Source organism: Mustela putorius, unplaced genomic scaffold, assembly GCF_011764305.1.
Source record: "Mustela putorius furo isolate JIRA1106 unplaced genomic scaffold, ASM1176430v1.1 tig00003845_pilon_pilon_pilon, whole genome shotgun sequence".
NCBI lineage: Eukaryota > Metazoa > Chordata > Mammalia > Carnivora > Mustelidae > Mustela > Mustela putorius.
The window spans coordinates 34470442-34479406 of NW_025421998.1; the positions used below are offsets into that span (position 1 = coordinate 34470442).

Sequence of the window (8965 nt, forward strand, 5' to 3'; positions counted from 1 at the left end):
CTGTATGATGCTACAGGCACTTAATTAAGACCTGTATCACTACTAATGATTTGGGGAAGGAAATTTGCTGAATTTCTTTTTCTCTAAATAATCCAAGAAGAGGTTAGACCATTTAAGTTCATGGAGTTAAATTATTTTAAGGGGGAAAAAAATGGAGTCAGAACATTTGTTTATCGTGTTAAGAGAACTGTTTTTGGTGAAGGAGACCACTCTGTGTGCTCAGGGTGGCAGCAGAGAAAACGGATAAGACTCACTTTTAGCCTAACCAATTTTGATGTCTCGTGTAATTTAGAAAAAAATGAATGATGTAAGTTTTTTCTTTCTTTCTTTTTTTCTTTTCTTTCTTTCTTTCTTTCTTTTTTTTAATATATAGCAATTTTCTCTTTTTCTCCTTCCAGGATTAAGTTGTCATCATTCTGGGAAGAAAAAAAAACACATTAATGAAGTGGCCAATAATACGAAGGGAATCACGGATCAGTTTCCTTCCCCTCCCTGTGGTGGATTTCACTTACAAGAAAATTGAAGCTGGCAAGACCCTGTTTTCTCTGCAATTTATTTAAAACCTTGCACGCATTTGGATACCTTGTGATTTCCAAGAACTATGTGAAGATTAAGCTTTGCTTACTGATACATGGCATGTATTCTTTTCAGTCTTTTGTGTTTGATTTTGTTTGATTTCCCTCTGCAGCGCAGTGTCTCTGTAAAGGTTTTTATGCTTTCACCAGCCATGTCTTAAATACATTAAGACAACACATTTGGTGTTCACACTTCTTCAGTAACGTCTGTACTTGAAAGCCACATGGTGGCATAAAACAATGTGTGTTTTCTTTGAGAGCAGTGCATATTTTGCAACCACTAGGAAGGAAATCTTTAGCTAAAGCAAACCCCTGTTCTCAGGCTGACTTGACAACCTGGTCCCTGGCTGTGGGGCCCCACCTGTCGCTTACCTTTTGAGGACATTTGCAAATGTGTTTTTTTTTTCTTGGAAATAACTGCACATGTATATAGGATATTGGAATCTGCTTAGCATTTTCAAGCCACGTAGCATGACTGTTTTTCAAGTACGTTGGAAGTAAAGAAACAAATATCAAGCATTAAGAACAAAGACAGGGATAAATTGCTTACTTTTCAACCTCTGAAAATTGAGGTGACTTTTTACCTGTTTTCTGGGTCTTGTCAACATCTTATATTTTCCATCCACTCTGTTATGCTTCAGGAGTGTTTTCTAAGTGGAGGAGAAAAGAATGAGGAACAGAATGCTTACAACTTGGGTGCAAAAGAATTCTATCTGCTGGACATTAGAGCCCCAAAAGCCATCTTGGCTAGGTAACATTCAAAAAAAGCAAATTACAGAGTTATCCAGAGTTGAAAATCTGCTCATTTACACCAAAGCACCTTTGAATTACACTTTTTAAAACATTCCAAGCTGATTGGAAGACCTTAACTTTAACCGGCCTCCTGGAAAAACTGTTTGAACACAGGTTGTAGAAACAGTGCAGGAGTCTTGCTTTCAAGATCGTAAGGAAAAAAGAAAGGCCCAGCTTCCCTTATTAAGAAGATGAGGGTCCTTGAAGGAGGAAGGCGCGTCTGTGACAATGATGGAAAGGTGGACTGGGCACGCGCTTTGATGGGGAGGGCGAGCTGCCAGATGCAGGCCCTCTCCCAGTGGGGCCGCCCTCACCACACAACCCCAAATAATACTGAGGCCACCGGGGTAGTTAGGGAACTTCATCTAAAGCATGAAACCTGGACCCTCAGAACACCAGTTCCTATGGAAATACTTTTCATGTACATTGTTTTACATTTTCCTGTTGGTCAGAAAAGAGAGACTGAGAACTTGAAATGCATTGCACTTTTTAGGATCAAGACTAGGAATTTTGAGCCAGTTTGACAAAGGCATTCTCTGAGAGTCACGTGAGGAAAAAGCTTCTCTATAGTTGAAGCCAGTATTCCTAGGGAATTGAACCCAGAACTTCTAAGCATTTAAAGGGTACTTTCCCTGGAGTGGGGCATGAATAAATATGTCAGGGTCACAATCCATCCTATTCAGAAGTAGCATTCATTGAAAGCTTCTAGGTGCAAAGCAAAGAATTATTTACTAATTGATTTTAAAGAGAGCAAAAGTTACCCAAGGCTGGAATGTTTACTGTTTGCTACCTAGAAGTCTTTCCCATTCTTCTCTCAGACATTCCAACCCACTGGAAGTCTTTAGCAGTATTTTACGGTATGCTTAAATTACAATTCCTTAATGTAAATACGGAGAGAAAATTTTACATGCGATAAGAACATCCTTGCCTGTGATTGATTTTGAATTATTTATTTGGGGGAGAGGCATAGCTTTTGTAATTAACCAAGTTTAAACCAAGAGCAGATGATGATTAAATCTTGCTACTTAATAAGCTTTCTAAGTTGAACATTTGAAAATATTTAATATTAAGAGACTTCTCTTAGGAATGGTGGCACCATTCAGAGATATGTGCCCGTCACAGGCAGCTTCTCTCGGAAAGGAAACATAAGCTGGTCAGTGTGGAGGAAAATCTGTTTTTTACACAGACATGTCTCAGAAGGTCTCATTTTGGAGGTCTGTATCTCCCCATCCTTGTCCTCAGTACAAGAAATCCAAAGTCTGGTTCGTTTCTCTCCCCTTTTCTCTCCTATTGGCAATCCATCCCCCCACCTCTTCTCTCCCCACCCCCTCCCACGGAGGGCAGCCATGAAAATCATTACAGAATGTGTTCATTAGCAGATTTATTATTCTATTGAGAAAGCACTGGAATGTTTTGTGAGATTATTTTTATATGAAGGACTAGCCTGATTTCATACAGCTGGAATATTAGGAACTCATTAGCATAGTGAAGGTATATCAGTGCACACACAGTATTCTGAAAAAATAGTTGGGACTTTGTTTCCATTTTCTTAAAGGAACAGTTTGGTTGACTTAAAGATGCAGGATACGTAAGACATAAAAAAATGTTTTTGCAGTGCTCAGAGGAAAAACAAAACAGGGCATAAGGCAGGGGTGGCTGTCCATCCACTGATAAAAGGGTGAGAAGCTATTTCTACCTCCCAAGAGTAGCAAGAAAAGTTTCCAGGGGAGCCTCCAGGTTTGCAGAGAAAGCAAGACCCCTTGGTATCTTTTCCTCAGTGTGTACATGACAGCCAGTGTAATTAATATCCTAGGTTATGTATGTGTCTATATAAGATACTCATCTGTGAATAGTACTTACTGGTTTTATAATCTTTGTTATATAAGAGGATATTTAGGCTGTACATACTGGGGTAGATTATTCCCTGCCCCCTATACATAGGAATATGCTGCATAATTGCACATAACTTCTCTCTCTCTTACTGGCTTGTAGGCAGAGGAAACCATGTATGTTACTGCCTTGCAATTTTCTCATATACCAAAAACAACAACAACAAAAAAGTCTCAAGTGAAATAAGCAATCTCCTATTTTCATTCCCCTTCCTACAGCAGCATATTTTAGAGGCACATACAAAATCTATATTCTCTAGTTGGGAGTGGTTCTTTTTTTTTTTCTTTTCTTTTTCTTTTTCTTTTTTTGTATGATACACTGAGATATGTACTTCATAGCAGAGGGTCAGTACCTAAGAAATGTATTAGCATCATTCAGAAAACTATTATATTCCAAAATGAAACATAGTAAGGAGAATGGGATAATACATGTTGCATATTTGTTCCCAAGTGTAATTTGTCTGTATTATGAAAGATGTAATGGTTTGTCAGCTGTCACTGTTGTTTTCTTGTAACATGATATGGAATAAAGTATAGCAGAATCTCTGTACATTTTCTTGCATCTTCTTGGTGCCAAATAACACCATACATTGTCACAGAAACATTGTCTTAAAAACTCTTAGACACAGTCAGTTTTCGAGTGAAGTAAGAAAGCAAAACAATCCATGGATGTGAGAAGGAGTGAGCTAGCTGGAATGTTCCAGTAGTCTGTAAAACCCTCCCTTTTTAAATTTTTTTAAAGATTTTATCTTTTAAATAATCCCTATACCAATACAGGGCTGGAACCTGCCACCCCAAAATCAAGAGTTGCATGCTCTACTGAGCCAGCCAGGCGCCCCAAGCCCTTCCTTTTTCGATATGCTTTGTCAGTCTTCCGTAGAACAAGTCTGTGAGCTGCAGGATCTTCTCAATTCCACCAGCTCCTTAATGACGTCCACCACACGTTCCATGCATCTGAACCAATCTGGTTTTGTTTAATGACAATCCTATTTATCTTTTATTGTCTGTTTCTTAATTATCGTGTACATATTCTAAGAGGAGGTGAGTGGGTTACCCTCCACTGAATACAAATCAAAGCTTCAGCATGCCCACGTTCTGCCAGAAGCATCCTTCCCTGAGCTGAGCAGGCTTCCGCAAACACCACCTAGTGGGCGCCTGCACTCGAATTGACAGCGCCACCACTGGAAACCAGTCACATTCTGTCATCTCCTCCTCCTCCTGGTCGGATCTGTCAGCCTCACAACCGCAAACAAACCGCTGCCCACCGCCCCCCCCCCAACTATGATGTCTATAAATTGCTAAGAGTGTCCGTGCCAGATACAGTTATCAATTTATAGATATACTATTTGGTAATTTTAAAATGCTTGCCCTTGAAGGGGCACCTGGGTGGCTCAGTTGCTTGATCTGGGGTCAGGTCATGATCTCAGGGTTGTGAGATGGAGCCTGGTGTTGGGCTCTGCCCTCAGCTGGCAGTCTGCTTGAGATTCTCTCCCTCTCCTGCCCCCTCTCTTTCTGTTCATGAGCTCTCTCACGCTCTCTCTCAAATAAATAGGCAAATCTTTTAAAAATAATGTTTACCCTTGGAGGCAAAAAAAAAAGTTCAAGTCTTACGTTAGGATGACTCAGGACCCCTGGCTTTCCCCCGGGGAGACCCTCACTCGCCAGCAGCAGCCGCCTCAGGTTATCCTTCCCTTGCTCCTCTCCCACAGCTGAGTTCGTGAGCCCTTCACAAGCTCTACATCATTACAAACTTCAGAGTCTGTAAGCTCTCTCAATTTTACCCTTCTCACAAAACCAAATGTAAGTGTCCTCCGCCGATGCAGAGCCCATTCCAGAAAAGCTCATGAGAGCCACCATGTCTTCAACTCCCCCGGCTGCCCCTGCTGTTTTCCCCTACGGCAGCAGAAGTCGCCTCTGCCAAGGACACGTGCATTTCCACACGGTCCTGCCCGCACCTGCGGATTCTGAGACAGGAGATTGTGTAAAGGCAGACTTCGGGGTAGCCAGGGCAGAGATAATGAAATAATACGCAAATTTCTCAGTTCGATGGGAGCCAGAAATCACCCTGGAAACTGATGACAATTAGAGAAGTGTCAAACGAATAACTGGCGTCTGGGAGTCGTTTCAAGGCAGCGAAACGCAAGCCACCGTCCTACTTCCCTCAGCTGCGGGGGCGCATGCGCCCTCGGTTGAGGCCACTTCCGCAAGCCTCGGCGGTGCGCTCCTGTTCTAGAACCTCGCTGTGCCGTGGAGTCCTCGGAGCTCTTAATGAAGGAAAGAAGGAGCAAGAGGGCTGGTATCTACAAGAGGCCCAAGAATTAGCTTTGGGGAGTATTTTTAACTTTTTAAACGCGGCCGCCGGGATGACAGCCCCCTCTCGGCTCCGTAATTGCCCAGCGTCCTCTTTTTCAGCCAAGCTGTTCCAGCGCCGCCGGTCGGAGGACGTGATGTGTGCTGCCTGAGACAAGCAGCGAGAGTCAGGAGGGCGGCACTCCTAGAGTTGCTGTTGGCCCCCAGAGTAAAGAGAAAGCAGAGGGGAAGGTGTCGGAGCAACCCTGTGCCACTAGGTTAACACGTACAGTCGCCGGATAATGGCGGGCATTGTCAGTCTCCGCAATGAGAACCCCACAGTGGCCCAGCAGCCTGCTGCTACCAGTGGGTGGTGGCGTTATGGGCATTAGCTTTGAGAAGCTTAGACAGCAGAGGGGGCTAGGATAAAGGACACAAATCAGGGGAAAACTGACAAGATTAAAAAAAAATCCAAGGCCTCGTATTTACTGTTCATCCCCCATGCTCTCGGTGTACTGTATTGTCTGCGACGAGTCCTGCTGAGAGAGAGCCGGGCACAATAATAGCTCGGAGCGGCCTTGCAGCCCCGGAGCCAGCCTCTGCCAATGGTGCTGGCTGTGCTGCTGGAGAATGGGATTCTGATAGAGTTGTCTTTTTTCTCCTTCCCTGAGAGGCCACCAGTAATTATGGAGCGCACACTGCAAACATGGGGTAAGGGTTGCCTATTGGAATGTGTCCTGGGAAGTGACCCGGCAGGGGTTCCAGCGAAGGTGTGTGCCACCGTCGTCCAAGGTGGGCCTGCCTGACAGATAGATGCACACTGTGCTGGGCTCGCGCAGGGACACGTGTTTGAACCAGCCGTTCAAGGATGTGGAGAAGTCGAAATGAAACTGGCTTTGTACATCATACCACAGTGGGAAAAAATGATCCCTTTCCCTTGCTCCTCCTTCGGCCTAGTCAGGTAAGTGGGGACCTTGTGTCCTCAGGGAAAGGCTGTAATCCACTCCGATCCTTGGGGAAAGCAGGCACAGGTCCCATAACTTTACTTTGCCTGGCATTTGGGGAATTCCGATTCTAACGTTACATTCACTTAGCCCAGTGGCTCACAGCCCTGGCTCTCATTAGAATCATGGGGATGTCTTAAAAACACCCAACCCCAGACCAGTTCATCCTAAAATATTCAGAGTGGGGCCCTGGCATTGGTGTGTTTGGAGAGTTCAACAGGTGGCTCTGTGGAGCAGACCCACAGGAGAACTACTAGACTCTTCCCTTCCTGCTGCCTGCGGCTGCTCTAGAGATAGGGCAGGCAAACTGTTTATGTAAGAGCCAGAGAGCAAATATATTCAGCTTCCCAGGCCATACAGTCTCTGTCACAACTCCTCACTCTGCTGTTGTGGCATGAAATCAGCCGTGCACGATACACACATGAATGGCTTTGGCTGTGTGCCAGTCACACAATTCATGGGCACTGAAGTTTGAATTGCATATAATTTTCACATATCGTGAAATATTTTTCTTTTGACTTTTAAACACTATTTGTAAATGGAAAACCCATTTTTAGCTCGCAGCGTATATAAAAACATACAGCGGGCAAGAATTTGTCTGGGGCCTGTAGCTTGCTTGCCTTGGCTTAGAATACAGCCCTGGTAGTGGGCTCCCCCATTACCAGGGGGTCCCCCTCTGGTCCTCCAAGACCATCCCTGACATTTGCTGGGCCCGGGGTAGAGTCAAAATGGAGGCCCACATAGCTTATATCTAAATATTTAAAAATATAAATCCAACTAACAAAATGTCAAATATATATTCTATTCTCTTACCTGGACAAATACGTCTTCATGATAACCTAGAAGTCCTGGGTTGAACTTAGAACTGCTAGACTTCTCTCGAAGTTCTTCTCCAAAGAACTTTTAACTCAGTGGGTTAAAGAAGTTCTTCTCCATGTCAGAATGTAGGTAGCCGGGTTCAAGGCCTCTCTGCGGCTTTTCACTTCCCATTCCTAGCTGTTAAGGGTGTGGGTCCAGAGTGAGGGTTACACGTGCATGGGTATCAACATCCAGCCCCCACATCCATATTCTGCCCTACCCTTGGAATAGTCCCTCCTTGGCCAACCCTTGGGGACCAGGTGCCTATCTTCAGGGAAGGTGCTTTAGGAAGATTCCATACACCAAGAGAACTCCTGAGTCCCAGACATGTGGAGTATATGGAGTAGAAGTAGGGGAGGTAGGTTCCTGTTGGGCATGGCACCATGAATTCCTCATTCTGTTGTAGAGGGGTGGGTACTATGCCCAGAGAGCCAAACCCTTTAAAATGTGAACCAGAAAAGGAGCCCCTCTTTCCTGGGCTTAAGGACAGTGCTGATGGGTGATAAGAGCCTGAAAATTAGTTCCGGTGAGTTTTCAGGTCCCTTGTGCATTTCATTGACCCACCCTACTCCAAAGCCATAGAAGTGGGCCCTATACTATGAGGCAGAAACACTGTGACAAGAGGCAAAAAAAAATTGTTTTAGTCTATTCCTTAGAATTAAAGGCTCTGACCTCTTCTCAGTCGTGTACTGGAACCAGCTGGTACCGGTTCACAAAAACTGACAGTAAATATGTAGGAATTTTGTGAGTCAGTTCTTAAATCACTGATAACTTAAAATCAGATGGGAGTATGTACACCACAAAAATGAGTCAACTGTACAAATCAGGTCCTTTTTGCTTTTTTTCTTTTTTAAGAGCTGGTTTCCCAACAGCCCACTGCCTTTTGGCCCCTTTCCTTCCAGGCTCGTCTTCCACCTCTCCAGACTCACATCTTCTACCTGCCCCATACTGAACTTGCCACTGATCCCTGGATATTCCAGACCTTCTCAAGGCCCTGTTCTTTTGGAAATACTGTTCCTTCTGAGAATGACTTTCCCTGTTTTTCTAGCAGCCAAATTCCTATTAATACTTTTAAGTCCCTCTTCAAAAAGTCTCTTCCAAAGCATCCCCTCAAAACAATTCCTCCTTCTTCCAAGTTCCTACATCACTTTGAAAATAGTAACAAGTCTTTTTTCAATCTCTTTATCATCAAGACTAATGAGAGTAACCAGGGCCCAGTATTTAACAATTTTTTAAATAAATCAGTTATTAAAGGATAATACAGATTAAACATGAGTGAAATGGAATATAGTTTACCTTCTTAAGAAAGCATTTAGAGGGGCACCTGGGTGGCTCAGTGGGTTAAAGCCTCTGCCTTCGGCTCAGGTCATGATCCCAGGGTCCTGGGATCCAGCCCCGCATCAGGCTTTCTGCTCAGTAGGGAGCCTGCTTCCTCCTCTCTCTCTGCCTGCTTCTCTGCCTACTTGTGATCTCTGTCTGCCAAATAAGTGAATAAAATCTTTAAAAAAAAAAAAAGAAAGCGTTTAGAAGCCTACAAACAACATGAACATATTGCACA

The 8965-nt window shown here is 43.9% G+C and overlaps 1 protein-coding gene and 1 long non-coding RNA gene across 3 annotated transcripts in view; one reads left to right on the top strand and one right to left on the bottom strand.

Moving 5' to 3' along the window:
- CDK14 (cyclin dependent kinase 14) overlaps positions 1-3806 on the top strand; it is a 599713-nt gene extending 595907 nt beyond the window's left edge. For both annotated transcript variants that reach the window (XM_045062689.1, XM_045062691.1), the window contains one exon: positions 399-3806. The gene's annotated coding sequence lies outside the window, so the exon portion shown is untranslated. The remainder of the gene's footprint in view (positions 1-398) is intronic.
- LOC123387004 lies at positions 1089-8744 on the bottom strand. The gene is made up of 3 exons (XR_006601314.1): positions 8704-8744; positions 7363-7545; positions 1089-1225 (listed from the first exon to the last, which is right to left on the bottom strand). It is a non-coding gene; the product is annotated as an uncharacterized LOC123387004 (long non-coding RNA).
- Positions 8745-8965: the final 221 nt, after the last annotated feature.